Consider the following 14,904-nt stretch of genomic DNA (forward strand, 5'->3'; position numbering starts at 1 on the left):
CAATTATCGATCTGCTCCTAATTCATGTAAATATCTCAATTTTATTGAACCAATGTTCACACTAAACAATACACATAAAGCAACACAAAGACTTTCATCACCATCTGATTATTGTTCAGTAGAATAACCTGAGTAAGTACCTTATTGCTCCTGAAACCAATGACAACAGTAAGCATTTGTTTACTATTCCATGCAATTGATATCTTCTGTTTCAGTTCAGTAGTTAAAGATGATTTATGATGCTTAAAACAATGCTTCTACTTTATTACGGATATTGACTGTAATACAATCATGCAAACAACAAACGATTTGTCATTCTAAAAATCTTTAAGTTTACCTATTTTACATTTGTGTGCAAGAGATATTTCAAATTACAACCATTTTTGTTGTATAATTCAGCAAACCTAAATTTTGAATTTGGGAAAGTCTCCAGTTTTGCAAAATGGGAGTAGTTTTCAGTTTATGTAACACGTTAAATGACTTTTTTTTCCAAATCACGCGCTCTGCAAAATGATTATTGGTTTCATTTAATTGTAAGAAAAGAACTGTTTTGAACATGTTGATTCTTTTTGCCTTTTCTATTCCAACATTATTCATCACTGTACAATAATGACAATTATTATAATTCCTTTATGTACCAAATGTCATTGACTGCATCATTTGTTCACTTTCATGCTCACTTTCGTTATCTATTAACTTTCTTCCAAATTCTGGCACCAATGTCTGAACTCTGATCATAATATTAATCATCTAAATTAATTCTTGTGTTACCTTCATTTTTTAGTAAAGAAAGAAAAAACATTTCTATAATCTCTAAATGGCTCTTTTTTTTTTCAATTCATAAAGCTAGTTACTATATTTTCCACAATTTACCAATTTTAATAAATATCCAATCAACATAACAACAAAGTATTTTTGAAATATTGAATCATTTTAATTGCTCATATAACAACATTATCAAGTCATTGTCATGGTAATAATTACACAATTATTTAAGAAAGTGTTTTGAACAAGTAAAGTGAGATTCACATTTTAATTTGACCAACTGTTTCTGAATACCAACACCGCAATATGAAACTTTATTTTCAGGTCAAGATGCCACAATGGATCCAATGACTTCCCATCCAACATTAATTGTGAATGCCTAATGTTTGCTTATTTTAATGAACTCCGTAACCACAGACTTTAAATTCACAGACCTGCAATTACTTTTCATTGCAATAATTCCTGTTCGTTTGAACATATTCCTCAGTCACATAGCAAAACAAGATTTCTCATTATTTCTAAATTCATTGATCGAATTTTATAATTCAGTTGTTGCTCATACCTAACAATTATTCAATCCAGTACGTGCTATGAATGTGGAATTACGGCTCTTTACATGAATAACTATTGTAGTGTGCAATCTCTCAATCATTGTTAATATTAATGCTTATTTTACCTGCGGAAACATAGTTGAATTCATTTAAATATATTTCACTTTGAGAACATTTACTATATTTCTAATCATAATAAGATTTAAGTATTTTTCATGACACAAAAATCATGTAAAATTCCTGTGTTTTGTTAAGTCAAATGAAAAAGAATTAATATTTCTGTATTGTTTCATTAAACAATGACAAAGCATTTTGAATTTTTCGAAGTTGAGCATTTTTGCAAAGAAGGGATGTTGTCTTCAGCTGAATAATAACATTAAATGACTAATTCACAGAATCTGCTGTTTATTCTCTTCGAGTTCCCAAGCAACCAAATTAAGTAGTTCTGCTGGTTCTAAATTCCTGGAAAGTATTTGATATTGTTGCAGTCTTAAAGATGAAGAAGTCAATGTGATTGTACTGATTTTTTTATTGGGAAGATCTAAATTCAAACATTTCCGGCACATAAATTGCTATTCTGCAGTGTTACAAAGATGAAAAGCAAGTCAATTTCTTCATCAGTGAAATAAACAAATGTCACTTCCCGTTATTCATTAGTTAGCTAATTCCCAAATTTTTAATTAAACAATGCAATTCACATAAATATTGTTGTGTCCTTTGATAATATTAATTTTCTAATTATTGTTCATGATTTGTCAGGGGTTTTTATTTTTTGTTTTCCATTCACCTATTCATATTGAATGTAAGATTGATACGCTTTGGCAACATCAGAGAGTGTTCATTTGAAATTTGACTTTGCACGTCTCTCACTTATCTCACTTCTTGCATGGGGCTGGGCATTGAGAACAGAGGATCAGTGGTTAGCACTTGTGTCTTACAGTGTTATGCACTTGGGTTTTATTCCATCCTCGGCCACATGTTTGTGTGGAGTTTGCATGTTCTGGTTTTCTCCCACAATCCAAAGATATGCAGGTTAGGTAAATTGGCCATGCTAAGCTGCGCGTTCTGTTCAGGGATGTGTAGGTTATGTGCATTAGTCAGGGGTAAATGTCCAGTAATCTGACAGCGGAATGGTGCTGAGTGGATTATTCTTTGGAACGTCAGTGTAGACTTGTTGGCCAAATGGCCTGTTTCCACACAGTAGGGATTCCATATAATTAGGATTGTGTTTCGCTAAACAAAACTGACAATTTTTTGAAATGTTGCATTTAAAACTTATCTTTATGTCAATTGTTAATCTTGTAAAATATCTCAATGTTATTGAAATCAATGTTCAAACAAAGCATTGCACATAAAGGCACACAAAGATCTTCATGACCATCTAATTACTGTTCAGTGGAATAATCACAGTAAAATATTATTGTTCCTGAGATCAATCACCACTATCACAGTAAGGATCTGGTTATCATTCCCTCCAATAAATACAATTTTTGTCCCTCTGGTATTTCAGTTCAGTAGTTATACACCATACTGGTTGTTCAAAGCATGGTTATTCTTTATTATGAATGGCCAAGGGTTCTAACGGCAAGAGATGTTGTTCGATCTGATATGTTGCATGTTCTCAAACAGGTTTTCACTATAAATATTGCAAAATATGTGTTAATTTGGTCTTGTTCAACTGCTGGTGCTGACATTTTCAGTTCATGTTCATTAAACATATTTGGAGAAAGTGAGGAAAGCTGTAGCATTGGAAAAGGGCAGGCACATTCAAAGAGCAGGAGTATCAACCTGTCGGGCATTAGGCTATCATCAGAAAAGATTCCTGATGAAGGGCTCATTCCCAAAACGTCGATTCTGCTTCTCCTCGAATGCTGCCCGACCTGCTGTGCTTTTCCGGCACCATGCTCTTTTGACATTAGAAAAATTTGACTGAATATTCAGAGATAATACTAAAGGTTGCCTCTGTAAATTTAATTTACTGTGCTTTCTATTCACTGAAGTTTCCATGTTAATTGATCCTATTTTTCTTCTTAATCTGATACAAATTTCAAAATACAGAACACAATAAAATTCACATGAATTATAAATTTGATTTTTTGACACGAAAACCAATGGAAGGCAATATAGAATTCTTGAACAGCCTAGACATTTGAATGAAAAAGCAATTTCTTCCAAAAAATGTTTGCACGTTTGTATCTTTCTTTCAATAATCCTGCAAATAGTTTATAATTGTCAGTTGATGTCTCTGAATGACTCAATGTAAACAGCTGAAAAATTAACAACAGATTGATAATTGGATGTTACAGATCTTATTTGAAGTGAACAAATGTTTGGAATTTACTTGAATTCCACCAGGAAGCATTTCAATCTTACGGTCAAAATGAACAGGTGAATGGAAAAATAAAACAAGTTTTTGACAATTCATAAACTGAACAACAATTACAAATTCACTTTGATCAAAGGACAGAGTAATATTTAGATGAATCACAACATTTAGTTACAAAGTAGGCAATCAGCGGACTGACAAGTAATAGGTGGTAGCATTTGTTAGTTTACTGAAGAAGATATCAACTTTATTTCAAATTTATAGCACGATATAATAATGTTTAATGTGTTTCAATTGTTTGGACTTGCCCCTTTGCAACAAAAAAAAAATCAGTCTCATTACTTAAACATCCTAATCTTTAATTCTGCAACATTTTCAAATATTGTCCAGGAACTTATAAGCAACAGAATTAGATACAGGTATCCCACTATCCGAAAGTAAAGCGTTATTATGAAACCTGACATAAGCTGAAAAGGCGTAAATCGAAGAAGCATTAATTTATATGGGAAACATCTCCCCTTTTTTCGTAAAAGTGAAAAACCTCTTCAGATTTTTTTTCAGTTAGAGAAAACAGGGACAGATGTAAGTCTTTTGTAAAAGCAAAGTGGGTAAGGCAAATTTTCCAACACATATTTCTTGGTAACCTGACTCAAATAAGTATCAGATTTTGTGATTATTGATATAATAGATAAAAGCAGATCTAATGTTGGATTGAAAAGCAATTCAGTCTGTGCTTAGGTACTCTCTAATCAACATTCAGAGCAGCTCTTGATATATTTCTGTTGAAGGTGTGATTTGAAACCTTCCCTCGGGTCTAGTAATAGAGACACTGCCACAGCTCCACAAGCTCCTTTCATAATGTTCTCACTCAGGATAGTAGGACTGCAATATTATGTTTAATGTGGTTACTCAAATGAAAAGTAATCAGCTGTTTATTGCGGGGGAATTAATTAGGTAGTTTCTGTGTGTAATGGACTGGAAATTAAACAATATTTTACAATAACAATAGAATAAAGGAATGATAGGCTTAAATAAACAGGAATCTCATGACAGTTCTTTGAAAGAAAAATTGACAAAACTGCGTGATCATTGCACTTTGATTTTTAAAATGCATCAGTCATTCAATGTGAATATTCAGCCGAAGACAATTTCTCTTCCTTTCAACAATGTACAACTTCCACAAATTCAAAATGAACAGGCATTGATAAAGAAAGGAACAAACAGATGTTAATTCTATTTTCTTTACATAAACATGCGATTAATTTTAAGTAAGTTTAATATATGTAAAAAGGAAACTCTTATTGTGGTTCGAAATACAATAAATATAATCAAATCAATTCAACTGTGTTTTCTCAGGTAAAATACAGTTCAATATTCAAAGTAATCGAGTGATTGCACACTGTAATATATTTACATTAAATCAGTGCTGAGACATAATTCCACATTTATACCCCTTATAGTGAAGCAAACTTGTGCCAGGAGACAGAGGAGGTAGGGGACGTCCTTAATGAGTACTTTGCTTCAGTATTCATGAGTGAGTGCGACCTTGTTCTTTGTGAGGACAGCATGAAACAGGCTGATATGGTCGAACAGGTCGATGCTAAGTCTGAGAATGCGCTGAAAATATTGAAAAATCATGGGGATAGACAAGTCCCGTGGGCCAGAAAGGATATAACTTAGGTTGTCATGGGAAGGGATGCAAGGGATTACTGTGTTTTGGCAATGATCTTTGCAACCTCACTGTCCACTGGAGTCATACCAGATGATTGGAGGGTGGCAAATGTTATTCCCTTATTCAAGAAAGGCAATTGAGATAATCCTGGGAATTATCGATGAGTCAGTCTTACCATCAGTTGTGGGCAAATTATTGGAGAGGATTCTGAAAGACGGAATTTATGATTATTTGGAAAACCATTGATTGATAAGAGATGGTCAGCATGGCTTTGTGAGCGGCAAGTTATGCTTCACAAGCCTTATTGAATTATTTGAGGATATGACAAGCACATTGGTGAGGACAGAGTAGTGGATGTGGTGTATATGGATTTTAGCAAGATGTTTGATAAGGTTCCCCATGGTAGGCTCATTTAGAAAGTAATGAGGTATGGGATACAGGGAAACCTGCCTGGTTAGATAATAAATTTGCTGGCACATAGAAGACAGGGTGAGATTACACAGATACTTTTCAGCTTGGAGCACAGTGACCAATGGTGTTCTGAAGGGATTAGTTCTGGGACCTCTGCTCTTTGTGATTTTTACAAATGACTTGGATGAGGAAGTGGAAGGGTGGGTTAGGAGGTTTGCCAATGACACGAGGGTTGGTGGATAGTGTGGAGGGCTTTTGTAGGTTGCTAGAGGACATTGACAGGATGCAGAGCTGTGCTGAGAAGTGGCAGATGGAGTTCAACCTGGGAAAATGTGAAGTTATTCATTTTGGAATTTCAAATTTGAATGCATATTTTCAGATTAAATGCAGGACTCTTGACAATGTGGAGGAACAGAGGGATCATGGGGTGCACGTCCATACATCCCTCATAGCTGACATCCAAGGTGATAGAGTTATTAAGACGGTGTATGGTGTGTTGGCTTTCATTAGCAGGGAGATTGAGTTTAAGAGCCACGAGGTTATGCTGCACCTCTATGGATCCCTGGTGAGACTACACTTGGAATATTGTGTTCAGTTCTGATCACCTCATTACACATTGGATGCGGAAGCTTTAGAGAAGGTGCAGATGAGATTTATCAAGAAGCTGCCTGGACTGGAAGGCATGTCCTATGAAGGAAGGTTGAGGGAACTGGGGCTTTGGTCATTGCAGTGAAAGAGGATGAGAGTTTACTTGATAGCTTTGTGTAAGATGATGAGAGGCATAGATAGAGTGGATAATGAAAGACTTTTCCCCACAAAGTGGCATAATTTTAAGGTGAATGGGGGAAGTTGTGGGGAGATGTCAGAGATAGTTTCTTTATAGATAGTGGTGGGTGCGTGGAATGCACTGCCAGTGGTGGTAGTAGATTCAGATCCATCAGGGACATCTAAGCGACTCTTGGATAGGCACGTGGATGATAGTAAATGAAGGGCATGTTGGTTAGTTTGATCTTAGAGTAGGATAAAAGGTCGGAACAACATCATGGCCAAAAGGCCTGTCCTGTGCTGTACTGTTCTATATTCTATGGACGGAAATGAACATTTATATATTAGCAACATATAGATTTTCAAAATTGTATTAGCATACTTACAAATAATGATAAATTTCATCTTGCTATTTGACTGTGCTATGTGCAAAAATGAACAGGAATTGTTGCAGGGAAAAGTAGTTAGGTGTTTCTAAATTTATAAGGCTGGGATTACACAGATCATTCAAATGAGCAAATGTCATATTTTTAACAGTGCGTGTTGCATCAGAAATAATGGATTCTTTTGTAGGTGTGCTGATTGGAAATAAAATGGATTTTTATATTACTGTATAGGTACTAGGGAAGATTGGATTAAATTCAGATATAAACTTCACTGTAGTTGTTAGCAAGACTAAACTAAAGCATATAATAATTATTATCATGCAAATGCCTAAATAATTACTGTTAGAATTCTGAAAAAAGATATATTGTACCATTTTTCAAACATTCAATAAATTAAATTGTGAACCTCAGTATACTTGTTACCCAGATCAATTATTATGCAATTATTGTAATGGTAATGACTTAATAACTAATGATAAAACCTAAAGAGATAAATTGGTTCAATACTTTGTCAGCCTGTTGCTCTGAAATTGATTAGATATTTATTAAGATCAGTAAACTGATGGACAAAATATAATAGCTCGCTTGATAGAATTGAAGGAAAAAATGAGACAGTGTTTATTGAACAGGATTGTTTTTGTTTAAAAATGCAGTTGATGCAAGAATAATATATTTCCCTCCATTGGTTTTCTTGTAGAGACATGTTTTTTTAAATTTTGTCATGATTCAATGTTGAGACACTTGTGTCAGAGTCTGCAAAGGGGAGAGTGAGAGAGAAAGAAATTTTTAAAAAGCAGATAGGAAAGGAACTGGCGAGCAGAGGAGCTCCAATTGTAGTGTCTCACTCTACCAACATCTTATTGGGTGAGCTGGAATGCAGACTAGTCAAGGAACAACCTGATATAGTCATACGCACAGAATTTTAACTGACAATGTCCGAGACACCACCGTCACCATCCCTGTATGTTCTGTCCCACCGGCAGGACATGGATGTAACTGAAATGCTGGAACATGCAGGGTTATGGACTAAGATATGCAGAATGTGATCAATGTGATTTATTTGACATTTCTCCAGAATATTAAACTCCAGTCCAATTTGAAAGTTATTAGCGTCATCAGACTTGAACTACAAATGTCAGAAAAAATTATCAGGAAGTTACAGCATAGATCGAGGCCACTTGGCCCATCCTGTATGTGTTGACTGTAATAGAACTCCCCAGTCTTTACAGCTTTTTGTACTCACCATTGAAAGCAACAATTTCAGACTGTGAACTCTGCCCTCTATGCTTTTATAATCTTTTTTTTTAAATGTATTTCTTTGACAGCTGCACACCTTGTTTCCTTGTTTCTTTCCCAGCCCTAACTCCATTCCCCGTGGCCTTGAGGGACTACCATTTCTGCTGTTTAATCTCTCCTGCCTTCCCCCGCGTGACAGACTGTCTTTATGTCCTTGTCTCACCCGCCGCCTTGCTCACAACCTGTTACATTTCTGATGGTTTCCAGACCTCTGTAACTTTCACTGCGCCCCCTGGGTCAATGGCGCGAGTTTTGAGTTCTCTTCCTCCTGAGATAATCAGAAATCTTTCCGGTTGCAGTTTCAAGGTTGGGGTCCAGCCTTGGTCAACAGCCTGTGTGGAGCTCCCACATTCTCCCCATGATAGTATGGGTCTCCTCCAGGTGCTCTGGTTTCCCCCCCCACAGTATCCATGAATGTGCAGACCAGGTGGATCAGCCATGGGAAATGCAGAGTTACAGGGATGGAGTGCAGTGGTGGGATGTTCTTCGGATGGTCGGTGGGATTTGATGGGCCAATGCTCTCCCTCCACACTGTAGGGATTCTATTCCATGATTGAGGATAAAGGCTATACAGCAGGGTGTCCTTGGAGAAGGAGCATGTGGTGTGCATCAATGCTCCCTATGCCTTTAGGGCACCGCAGGGGATATAGTGCTTTATCTCCACCGCTGCCCCCTCCCCACAACTCTACTTTGATTTAGTCCCTTCTCACTCTGTCACTTGTAACGGTTTGCTTGGCCCGGAATGTGCTTTGTTTGGAAATATTCAATTGATTACACAAATGGTTTACTGCTGGTGATTATATGTCTAGATTAGAGTGGTGCTGGAAAAGCACAGCAGATCAGAAGCTGGAAAATCAACATTTTGGCAAAAGCCCTTTTCCAGCATCACTCTAATCTAGGCTCTGGTTTCCAGCATCTGCGGTCCTCACTTTTGCACCACTGGTGATTATATGTTAACCAAAAGCAAAATGGCTTAATGATGATTTTGATGGTGGGAAGGTTGCTGTGATAACATTTCTGGCTCGGAGAAATGAGGAAAAAGAACGCTTCACAGCTCACAGAACGAGAACTGAAAAGCAGTTAAATCAAACCAAAGGTTCAGACAGGGAGGGAATATTTCCCTGGAATTTGAGGAACTGGAAAGTGACAGTGTCCGGGAATAGACAGGATTTTGTTTTACAAAGGTTGAAAGTTTCAAAACTGTTATATTCAGACAGTTTACATTATTTTCTTTAATTTTATTTGCTGTGCAAAAAACTTTTACAACATTTTAAAACCAAAATTTACAGACCTTGTGTTAAAGATAAATGTTAAATAAAATCCATCAAACCATTCCTCACTGAAAACTGATGTGGAAGTACAATCTCCTGGAGAATCCCTGCCCACTCCTTCCTACCCGGGCTCCATCGCTATATACATACCTGGAAGATAGCAGCAGGAGGAGAATATTCAGCCTTTCAATCCTGCTCCACCATTCAATGGGAAACAGCTGACCATCCAGCTCAGTCTCCTGTTCCTGCTGTGCTCCAATCCCCTTTCATGACTTTACCTCGAAGAACTATATCTAAGTCCTCCTTTGGCTTCACTGCCTTTTGTTCCAGTGGTGTTGTTGTGTTACTGTGTGGGCGTAGGCAGGGGTAATGTGCTGGTGCTGCCTCCTGGAGGATGCACTCAGCGTCCCTCTTCATCCTGCAGTAACATCAACTGGGGTTCAGCAACTAGAGATAGAAACCGTTTCCAGGATATGGGCATCACTGGCTCAGCCAGCATTTATTCCCCATCTCTAGTTACCCTTCAGAAGATGGTAGTGAGCTGCTGTCTTGTACCATTCACAGTCCATTTGGCGCAGATAGACCAACAATGCTGGGAGGGAGAGTGTTGCAGGATTTTGGCCGAGTGATTCTCCACCTTTGCTTCTTCAAATGCTGGTTAACTTAATCACAATCTGCACATAATTTTGAAATTTCAGTCTGCAAATCTTCACCATCTAGCACCCTGTATAAAGGAATATGTACAGATTAGAAATTCAGAGCAGACAATTCTAGTTTCTCTGGAATATCTTTTTCCCCTTTCTTCCCCCAATACTGTAACCCTCCAGCCTACTTACTCTCTCCCACCATTCTGACTCTGCTGCCCCCTAATGTACATCCTCCACATTCTCATGGAGTTACTGATAAACAGATCCATGCCACCACTCCCCGTCCCTGGTTAGACTCTGCACCCTTTCTGAGTTCACTTCCTTTCCCTTCAGTTGCTGCAAGTCAATAATGTAACAGAAGAATGAAGCAAAAGTAAACAGAAAGGGAGGTGGCAGATTCTGGACAGAAGAAGAACCTTCAAGGGGGCATAGCTTTAAATTAAGGGGGGGTAGGTATAGGACAGATGTTAGGGGTAGGTTCTTTACTCAGCGAGTCGTGAGTTCATGGAATGCCCTGCCAGTAGCAGTGGTGGATTCTCCCTCATTATGGGCATTTAAGTGGGCATTGGATAGGCATATGGAGGATAGTGGGCTAGTGTAGGTTAGGTGGGCTTGGATCGGCGCAACATCGAGGGCCGAAGGGCCTGTACTGCGCTGTATTCTTCCAAGTTCTATGTTCATTCTGTGAGAATGGCTCAGATCCTTCTTCGTTCCCCATTAGTTGATTCCTACCATTACAATGAATTCGGGATGGAGAGTGGCCCTACATGGGTGTGGTGACACTTTGACACCCCCAACAGATCAATACTATAAGCAGATACATTCCTCCTCCAGCCAATCACAGTGTGAAATACTTTCCGCAAAGTATACTTAGCCAAAGCACATGCTCCAAAACCCGCCCACATTCTATACATGTACAATGCCGTATTTCCCCACACACGTGTGGTCCCTGCCTAAGGGATTATGGGAGTTGTAGTCCCCATGAAGCCACTGGAGCCCTGTCTCTGGAAAGTGAATGAAAAGTGTGGACTGGAGGGTGTTCTGTATAGGATCCCCATTCAGACACACAGAATAATTGACTGTCACTAGGTTTTACTGAGACATCTGCTTCCACAACCTGATTTCTGATGTTAGGAATACAGATTCAGCCAACTGAGGTTAATAGGTGGAGCAGATTTTAAGCAGAGGTGGCTCAATGGTTAGCACTACTGACTCATAGCATCAGGGAACTGGATTTGATTCCAGCCTTAGGTGACTGTGTGGAGTTTACACGTTCTCCCCGTGTCTGTGCGGGTTTCCTCTGGGTTCTCCAGTTTCATTCCACAGTCCAAAGATGGGCAGGTTAAGTGGATTAGCTATGCTAAAGTCCCACAGTGTCCATGCCTGTGGAAATACAGGGAATGGGTGAGTCTGAATGGGATGCTCATTATAGGGTTGGTGTGGACGAATACCCTGTTTCTGCACTGTAGGAATTCTATTCAATTCTATTCTATTCTCATGAAGAAGAATGTACTTATCTCAATGTGCTGTGAATCTATGGAATTCCCTATTCAAAATGCAGTGGATGCCAGGACAATGAGCAAATATACTGAAGAGATACAGATGTTGAATTTGCAATGAGATGAAGGGTGAGAGAGAGCAGGCGGGAAAGTCCAGCTGAGACCGAGGTGACCTCAATCATCATGGTATTAAATGGTGGAGCTCGTTCGAAGGGCTGTGCCCAGTGCTTATCTTCTTACGGTAATAACTGGAAAGCTGAATCCAAAATTCACCACCTTCACCAAAGGAGATTTTTGGAAAAAGCAGGATAGTCAGGTGGATTAGCATTTCAAACTTAGATAGTGAGGAAGCATGTGGGAGATAATGATTTTGCAATTTTAAACTGAGGTGAGTTAAAAATCACACAACAACAGGTTATCGTCCAACAGGTTTAATTGGATCATGATGAAGGAGCAACGCTCCGAAATCTAGTATGCTTCCAATTAAACCTGAAGGACTATAACCTGGTGTTGTGTGATTTTTAACTTTGTACACCCCAGTCCAACACCTGCATCTCAAAACCATGTAAATTCAGGGGAGACAGTGATTTATGGTTTTAGACTGTGTAGTACATTCACACCGCTCAGAATACTCTCTTGTGAATATCTATCCTGTACTTTATTACAAAGCCAAGGTCTCTGATAATGAAAAACAAAACACTAAGGTAACATCGCCTCACCTCGTAATCTGATAAAAGACTTGTGATAAGAATGGTTGAATTTAGAGTACAGTTGGAAAGCAGGAAGATTAAATCCAATCCCAATATCCTGTGCTTAAACAAAGGAGACTACAATAGGATGAGGCAGGAGTTGGCTAATGTAGACTGGAAGCAAAGACTTTAGTTGAAAGACAGTGGAGGAATATCAAAGCATTTTTCAAACTGCTCAGCAAAAGTATATATCAGTAAAAAGGAAAGACTGTAGGAAAAGGAGTAATCTGCCATGGGTGGCTAAGGAAATAAGGGAATCTATCAAATTGAAATAGAAAGCATACAAATTGGCAAAGCCCAAGGAGAAACTCGGAGATTAGAAAAACTTTAAAGATCAACAGAAAGCGAGATGGGATTGGGGGACAAAAGTGATGAGTAGCTGTCCCCAGGGCCAGAATAGCAGTTTACACTGCTAGAGGGGAACCTATTGTGTGGTGAACATATGGCCTCTGTAATTGTTGAAGCACTTAACTGTTTCCATAGAGATAATCCTGATCAAGTTAAAAATCACAGCACACTCCAAAAGCTTGTTCTTCCAAATAATCCTGTTGGATTATAACCTGGTGATGTGTGGTTTTTAACTTTGTCCACCCCGCTCCAACACCGGCTCTTCCACATCAGAATCTGACAGACAGCCCCACTGAAACTGAAGTGTCTGTCAGATACCTGACTGAGCCACAGGGGCGCGGGGGAGGGGTATGTGGTTTAACCACAAAGTGTTGAGCTTAACTCAACTTTTTAACTGCCATTGCCATGGAGATAATGCTGAGAGACAGCGTCCATTCAAAACCACAAACCACAAAGCTATAAGAATGGGAGCCATACATTGGACAGGCAGGGAGTTTTGCATGTACACTATCCAGGTAACTGCCATGTTTCATCAATAAAGACTCAAAGAAGACCTCTCAGAGTTCTGTACCTAGTTATTCCTATCCAGCAGGGTTCAGGAATATGAGTACACAGCAGTCCGTCTTCACAGTGGAGAACACGAAGAACATGCCAGTAATTGATAAGGAGACTGAGGAAGGCGACAACCAAGAAACAACCATTGTCACGAGAGAGTTAGAGCTGGGCAAGCTAATGGAGCTAAAGGTAGACAAGTCTCCTTGCCCTGATGGAATACATCCCAGGGTGCTACCAGAGATAGCGGGTGAAATAGTAAATATACTTGGAGTCAGAGTCCTACAGCAGAGACAGGCTCTTTGGCCCATGCCGGCCAAAATGTCCATCCACGCTAACCCCATTTCCCTGCACTTGGTCCATCTGCTTCTGACCCTTTGCTATCCATGTATTTGTCCAAATGTCTTTTACATGTTGTTAATGTACTCACCTCAACCACTTCCAATGGCAGCTCATTCCATATCCATACCACCCTCTGTGTAAAACAGTTACCCCTCAGCTTCCCTTTTATTCTTTCTCCTCTAATCATAAACTGATGCCCTCCAGTCCTTGGTTCCCTGGGAAAAAGACTGAGTGCATTCACCTTACCCATGCCTCTTATGATCTTATACACTTCTGTAAAATATTCCCCCTCGGTTTCCTCTGCTCTAAACAACAAGGTCCTCGCTTGTCCAATCTCTCCCTGTAACTCAGACCCCTGAGACCTGGCATCATCCTTGTAAATTTCTTCTGCATCTTTTTACAGTTTAAAAACTGAAACCTACATTGCATTCATCACATTTGCAGTGGCATTGGAACTGACGTGACAACGCCAATGGATTACAAACCATGATCGATAATTAACTCCTTTACAACACTCCCGTTTTCATAGTATTTTCCAAGATGCAAGGATCCTTGTGTCTTTCTGGTTGCATGATTAATTTAAAACTTGTCCTCATACAAAACAAATCTGTAGCTTAATTGCTCCTGGGAAATGTGCCATGTTTTTTTTAAGACTTTTAAAAACAAATGAACTCTCTCTCCATAGTCATCGCGCTAACATGGACATGGCTGTGTCTTGGTATTTTTTTCCAGTCACACTGATATTTGAAATATTCGCCCACGGACAGAATACACACCTTTCCTTCCACATGAAAAGGCCAATGATATTCAGATCGGCATAGATCAAGTAACCATCAAAACTGAACATGAAGTTCAATTTGAATTTCTCATCCACAAATCCGCCCTTTCAATACTCTACAACAGAGAAAACAGGTCACCACTGTTAACACAGGATGACCTGTTCCCCCAAAGCTTTAAATCTCAGTCTCAATTTCTCTCTTCTGCGAACTGAAATCCAAACCAATCTCCTCACTCCTTTCCTCCACACCCAGTTCTAACGCTCTCTCTCCTCTCTTTGAATTCAGTTTCCTAGCTCCTGCCTGCAGACTAAGAACCAAAAAAAAGGGGTGGCACAATGGCACTGCTGCCTCACAGCACTAGGGTCCCAGATTCGATTCCAGCCTCGGGCACATTCTCTCCTTGTCTGCGTGGGTTTCCTCCGGGTGCTTCGGTTTCCTCCCACAGTCCAAAGACTGACAGTGCAGGTCAGGTGAATTGGCCATGCTAAATTACCATAGTGTTAGGTGCTTTCGTCAGAGGGAAATGGGTCTGGGTGGGTTGCTTT

The sequence above is a fragment of the Chiloscyllium plagiosum genome, unplaced genomic scaffold, assembly GCF_037043375.1.
Source record: "Chiloscyllium plagiosum isolate Xiang-an unplaced genomic scaffold, Cpla_swu_hap1 HiC_scaffold_28, whole genome shotgun sequence".
Lineage (NCBI taxonomy): Eukaryota > Metazoa > Chordata > Chondrichthyes > Orectolobiformes > Hemiscylliidae > Chiloscyllium > Chiloscyllium plagiosum.